The 6,035-nt window shown below is 41.7% G+C and overlaps 1 pseudogene across 1 annotated transcript; it reads left to right on the top strand.

The window, feature by feature from the left end:
• The first annotated feature begins 980 nt into the window (after positions 1-980).
• LOC145536023 (24-hydroxycholesterol 7-alpha-hydroxylase pseudogene) lies at positions 981-3,625 on the top strand (annotated as a pseudogene). Its single transcript, XR_014075601.1, has one exon. The product of XR_014075601.1 is annotated as a 24-hydroxycholesterol 7-alpha-hydroxylase pseudogene (transcript).
• The last annotated feature ends 2,410 nt before the right edge of the window (positions 3,626-6,035 follow it).

Here is a 6,035-nt window from a genome sequence, read left to right as displayed (position 1 = left end):
GTTTCAATATTTCTTATAGCAAAAAATAAAGCTGAACTATCATTCTCTGTCTGAATATATTTTCAAATACTGCACCTCCACAGTTTCTTGCCTTTGTCCTTGGTTTCAAGGGAAGGTTCGGGGCTTCATATAGGCTAGTTGCTGCTGAGTTGCTTCAGTCGTGTCCGACTCTGTGCAACCCCATAGACAGCAGCCCACCAGGCTGCTGGTGTCCCAGGCTCCCAATCCTAGGCTCCACCGTCCCTGGGATTCTCCAGGCAAGAATACTCGAGTGGGTTGCCATTTCCTTCTCCAGTGCATGAAAGTGAAAAGGGAAAGGGAATTCGCTAAGCTGTGTCTGACTCTTCGTGACCCCATGGACTGCAGCCTACCAGGCTCCTCCATCCATGGGATTTTCCAGGCAAGAGTACTGGAGTGGGGTGCCATTGCCTTCTCCTATATAGGCTAGTAGTACAGTGTAATTGAAGACAATTTAGGAAGTGGAAGAAAATTAAAATGTATTATGTCTTGTCATTCAGCATTAACTGCTGTCAGTATTTTGGAATATTTTCTTAGTTTTACAGTGGCAATATTTGGCTCAGCTGGTAAAGAATCCACCTGCAATGTGGGAGACCTGGATTCAATCCCTGGGTTGGGAAGATCACCTGAGAAGGGAAAGGCAACCCACTCCAGTATTCTGTCCTGGAGAATTCCATGGATTGTATAGTCCATGGGGTCGCAGTGTTGGACATGAATCAGCGACTGTCACTTCATAAATAACAATAATGTAATATTTGAAAGTTCAGGATTAAGTTTTTCCTGGAATTAATTTAACATACACGCTTTTCCTCTTTCTGAAATTTCTTCAATTCTGTCCCGGATAGCCAGGACTTGAGAAAAACGTGGACGTGGGAGGAAGAGATGATGCAAAAATTACCTAAAAATTGGGGCGGCGAAAAGAGGCTAAAGTTTAGATGTCGAACAAACTGCAAAAGTAACAGCGGAAAAGTTGAGTGGTCCAGTGAGTGCCCTGTTCCAGGGCGAAGAAGCAAGACTTTTCCCTTCTCTGACTCAGGAAGGTGCTAGACAAAAACATGGAATTTATTTCCCCAGCAGTGATTATAATCTTAGGTTGTGTTGCTGTTTTATTATTTCTTCAGTGGAAGAACTTGCGTAGACCGCCGTGCATAGGGGGCTGGATTCCTTGGATTGGAGCTGGATTTGAGTTTGGAAAAACCCCTCTAGAATTTATAGAGAAAGCGAGAATCAAGTATGGACCAGTATTTACAGTCATTGTTATGGGCACCCGAATGACCTTTGTTACTGAAGAAGAGGGAATTAATGTGTTTCTAAAATCCAAAGAAGTAAATTTTGAACTAGCAGTGCAAAACCCCATCTATCGTACAGCCTCCATCGCAAAGAATATCTTTTTAAAACTGCATGAGAAACTTTATATCACGGTGAAAGGGAAAATGGGGACTTTCAACCTATACAAATTCCCTGGACAATTGACTGAAGAATTACAGGAACAGTTGCAGAATTTAGGTACTCACGGGACCACAGACCTGAACAAGTTTATGAGGCACCTCCTTTACCCAGTCACAGTGAACATACTCTTTAAAAAAGGTCTGTTTCCCACAGATGAGAGGAAAATCAGGGAGTTTCACCAGCACTTTCAAGCTTATGATGAAGGTTTTGAATATGGATCCCAGTTGCCAGAATGCCTCTTCAGAAACTGGTCAAAATCCAAAAAATGGCTTCTGGCACTTTTTGAGAAAAACATCCCAGATATAAAAACGTACAAATCTGCCAAAGATAATTCCCCGACAGTAATGCAGGCTGTACTGGATCTCCTAGAGATGGAAGCAAATGAACAAAAGAGTCCAAATTATGGGCTCTTACTACTTTGGGCTTCTCTGTCCAATACTGTCCCTGTTGCATTTTGGACATTTGCATTTGTCCTGTCTCATCCCCAAATCCACAGGACCATTATGGAAGGCATAGCATCTGTGTTTGGCACAGCAGGTAAAGATAAGATTCAAGTGTCTGAGGATGACTTGAAGAAACTCCCTCTAATTAAATGGTGTATTTTGGAAACCATTCGTTTACGAGCCCCTGGTGTCATCACTCGAAAAGTGCTGAAGCCAGTTAAAATTTTGAATTACACTGTTCCTTCTGGTGACTTATTGATGTTGTCTCCATTTTGGCTACATCGAAATCCAAAGTATTTTCCTGAACCTGACCTGTTCAAGCCTGAACGTTGGAAAAAGGCAAATTTAGAGAAGCATGCTTTCTTGGACTGCTTCATGGCATTTGGGAGCGGGAAGTACCAGTGTCCTGGAAGGTGGCTGGCTCTATTGGAGATTCAAATATGTATTATTTTAATATTTTATTATTATGACTGTAGTCTTCTGGACCCATTGCCAAAACAGAGTTCTCTCCACTTGGTGGGTGTCCAGCAGCCGGAAGGACGATGCCGAATTCAGTTTAAACAAAGAAAATGATGTCTGCCTGAGGGCCAGGGCCGTCTGGAGGAATGACTGAACCCCATCCAGTAGCCCGGAGGCACCTAGACCTGAGTTTGACAAGAACACGTCACTTAATTTTATTTTAGGATTTAGTTCAAGACAATGTCCAGGTGGCGTGTGTATTTGGTATTTGAAGTGTAGACGAAGAATCTGACATCACTCTCATTGATACTGAGGCCTCAATACAGGGTAAAATGTTTCAGTGATCCAAAAAGAGGTATTCTTCAGAAGTTGGCATTGGTTTTGTACATTACTGCAGCAGTCCCCAACCTCTTTGGGACCAGACACCAGTTTCATGAAAGACAATTTTTCCACAGATCAGTGGGGGAGGCAGAGTCTTCCGTTTCTCCCACCACTCACCTCCTGCTGTGTGGACTGGTTCCTAACAGCCCAGGGCCCAATACTGATTCGTGACTGGGGATCCCTGCATTATTATATCAAAACTTTAAATAGAAATAATGTCATTTGAATGAAATTTTTCATACATTAAATTCACTGTGAAGACAACATACTTCTATTTTGAAAAAGGCTAATAGTCTTAGACTTGAAAGAGTATTAAATAATGATTTCTGGAAAGTTGCTCTTTTTCTTAATATGATTCTTAACTAGCAATTGGAATTCTTAAACCACTATTAATTTAATTATTTAAGAAACATGTCTAATGCCAAATATATGAATAAAATGATCACTTTCTAAGACCTGTGAAGTCAGGGATCATGTCTGACACTCATTTCTATCCTCCACTCTGCCTAGGACAGCACTTCTCTATAGGATATATTCAATACATGTATGTTGACTGATTTATTCATTTGTATTTTAACTAAGATGAAAGCACCCTTTTGATTCAAGGTGTTTATAATTGTAGTTGAAGAGATAATATTTTTCCTAATTTATGGAAGCTCTAAGGGACGTGTCAAGTCAAATAACATTTCAATCTACTACTTAAGACCTTTGCCTGAAATATTTACTATGAAATCCAGAAAAGAAATCCTATCATGTTCGGGGGAAATATCTGACCCCAATCACAGCGTGATTTGCCCTCTAAGAGTCAATAAAATGCCGTCTGCCTCCTTGGTTGCACAATAAATAAGCTTCGCGAAAAAATAAAAAAAATAAAAATAAAATTTCTTCAAAAACATGTACTTGGATGCACAAAAGAAGTACTGTAATGTAAGTGTTAAACATTTAATATGTTTCCATTTTCCCCTTATAATAATTCAGTGCAATTCTTCTCTATAAGTCTTTTCCTGACTAGTTATGTCCTCAAGATAGATTCCAAAGGGTAGAAGTACTGAGTTAAAAATATACTTTTCTACGGATTTTTTAAGGCTATTGGTCTATAGTAGGTGGTTGCTACTCAAAACTGTGCCCTCCCACCAGAATTCTAGTTTGCCCACCACCTTTTATTAGTAGGTCTGATTCCTCCCAAAGTAAAAAGCTTAGCTTGCAGAAGATCAAACAACTCAGAAACACTAGAACTATAACTTTATGGCTTACTGACCTTGTTTCATTTCAGTGTGGAAAGTTTGGGGATAATTAGTTAAGTCTTTGGGGGAGGAGTTAGCGCCCTCCAATGTCTAGTATTTCCTGCAACCGCACCAAATTTGCTCATCGTTTTAGTAGTTCTGTGAATTACACTGTATTTTCTACATGTACGATCAGGTTATCTGCAGATAAGGTGTTCTCAGTCACTCAGTTGTGTTCGACTCTTTGCAACCCCATAGATTATATAGCCTGCCAGGCTCCTCTGCCCATGAAATTTTCCAGGTAGGAATACTCAAGTTGGTTGCCATCCTCCAGGGGATCATCCTGACCTAGGGATTGAACCCACATCTCCTGCATTGGCAGGCGGATTCTTTACCACTGTGCCACCTGGGAAGTGACGCGGTGTTAAAATTGAAAGAAAGTCAATGTGCATCTTCACTGAGTAAAGATTCAATAAATCAGAGTAAGCCCATCCCTTGGTGGCTCAGTGGTAAAGAACCCATGTGCCAATGCAGGAGACTCGGGTTCCATCCCTGATTCACGAAGATCCCCTGGAGTCGGAAAGGACAACCCATCCAGTATCCTTGCCTGGGAAATCCCATGGACAGAGGATCCTGGTGGGCTACAATCCATACTGTTGTGGACTAGAATACAACTGAGCAACTAAACAACAAAACAATAAGAAAGACATCAGAAGAAGTTGAGAATCTGTGTGAGGATATGATACATTCCTGTTCTTAAGAGTATGCTCCCACCATGAGACTGTGGGTATTACTTTTTTAATTTGTGTGGGTCTCAGTTGCAGCATGCAGGATCTTCAATGCAGCATGCGGGCTCTTATTTAATGGTTGCACCATATGGCATCTAGTTGGCTCACCAGGAATTGAACCTGGGCCCCCTGTATTGGGAGTGTGGAATCTTAGCCACTAGACCACGAGGGAAGTCTCTGACCTAAGTATTTTCTTTATTTGGGAAAATAATCGTCTGCTCTATTAGATTAATGAGCTTCCCAGGTGGCTCAGTGGTAAAATAAACAATCTGCCTGCCAAGCAGGAGATATGAGTGTGATCCCTGGGTCGGGAAGATCCCCTGTAGAAAGAAATGGCAACCCACTCCATTATCCTTGCATGGAAAACCCCAAGGACATATGCAGAGGAGCCTGGTGGGCTACAGTTCAAGGGGTTGCAAAAGAGTTGGGCACAACTTAGAGACTAAGCAAGAAGCTGACAAATACAGGGTAGGAAGTAAGAAAATGGACACTTTCATGCCCAATCGGTTGAAGTCAAATCGAAGCAACCTTTTTGGAGGGCAATTTGGTAACATGTATAAAACGTTTTAAAGAGAGATTACTTTTTGACCCAACAATCCTACTTTTTAAATCAGAATTATTGTACATAATGTGTTGGTGGTAGTGCTTTAGTCACTCAGGCATGTCCAACTCTGGCCACCCTGTGGACTGTAGCCCACCAGGCTCCTCTGTCCAATGGATTTCCCAAGCAAGATTACTGCAGTGGGTTGCCATTTCCTTCTCCCAGGGATCATCTGGACCTAGGGATTGACACTGCATCTCTTGCATTAGCAGGCAGATTCTTTACCACTGTGCCACTTGGGAAGCCCATTAATCGAATAGAGCAAAGTAGTATTTTTCCAAGTAAAGAAAATACTTATGTCAGGTACTTCCCCTGTAGTCCAGGGGCAAAGACTCCACACTCCTAATGCACGGGGGCCAGGTTCAGTTCCCGGTGAGCCAACTAGATCCCACACGCTACAACTATTAGATAAAAGCCTGTGTGCTGCAACTGAGACTCACACAAATTAAAAAAGTGTCAAAAGCAATACCCACAATCACATGGTTGGAGCATACCGTTAAGAACAGCAATGTATCATGTCCTCACACAGATTCTCAACTTCTTCTGATTTCTTATTGTTTTGTTGTTTAGTCACTCAGTTGTGTTCTACTCTACAACACTATGGATTGTAGCCCATCAAGATCCTCTGTTCGTGGGATTTCCCAGGCAAGAATACTGGATGGGTTGTCCTACT

Source organism: Giraffa tippelskirchi, chromosome X, assembly GCF_054371585.1.
Source record: "Giraffa tippelskirchi isolate mGirTip1 chromosome X, T2T-mGirTip1v1.2.pri, whole genome shotgun sequence".
NCBI classification, from domain to species: domain Eukaryota; kingdom Metazoa; phylum Chordata; class Mammalia; order Artiodactyla; family Giraffidae; genus Giraffa; species Giraffa tippelskirchi.
The sequence above is the reverse complement of the archived record's forward strand: the minus strand, read 5'-3'. Positions and strand labels throughout refer to the sequence as shown.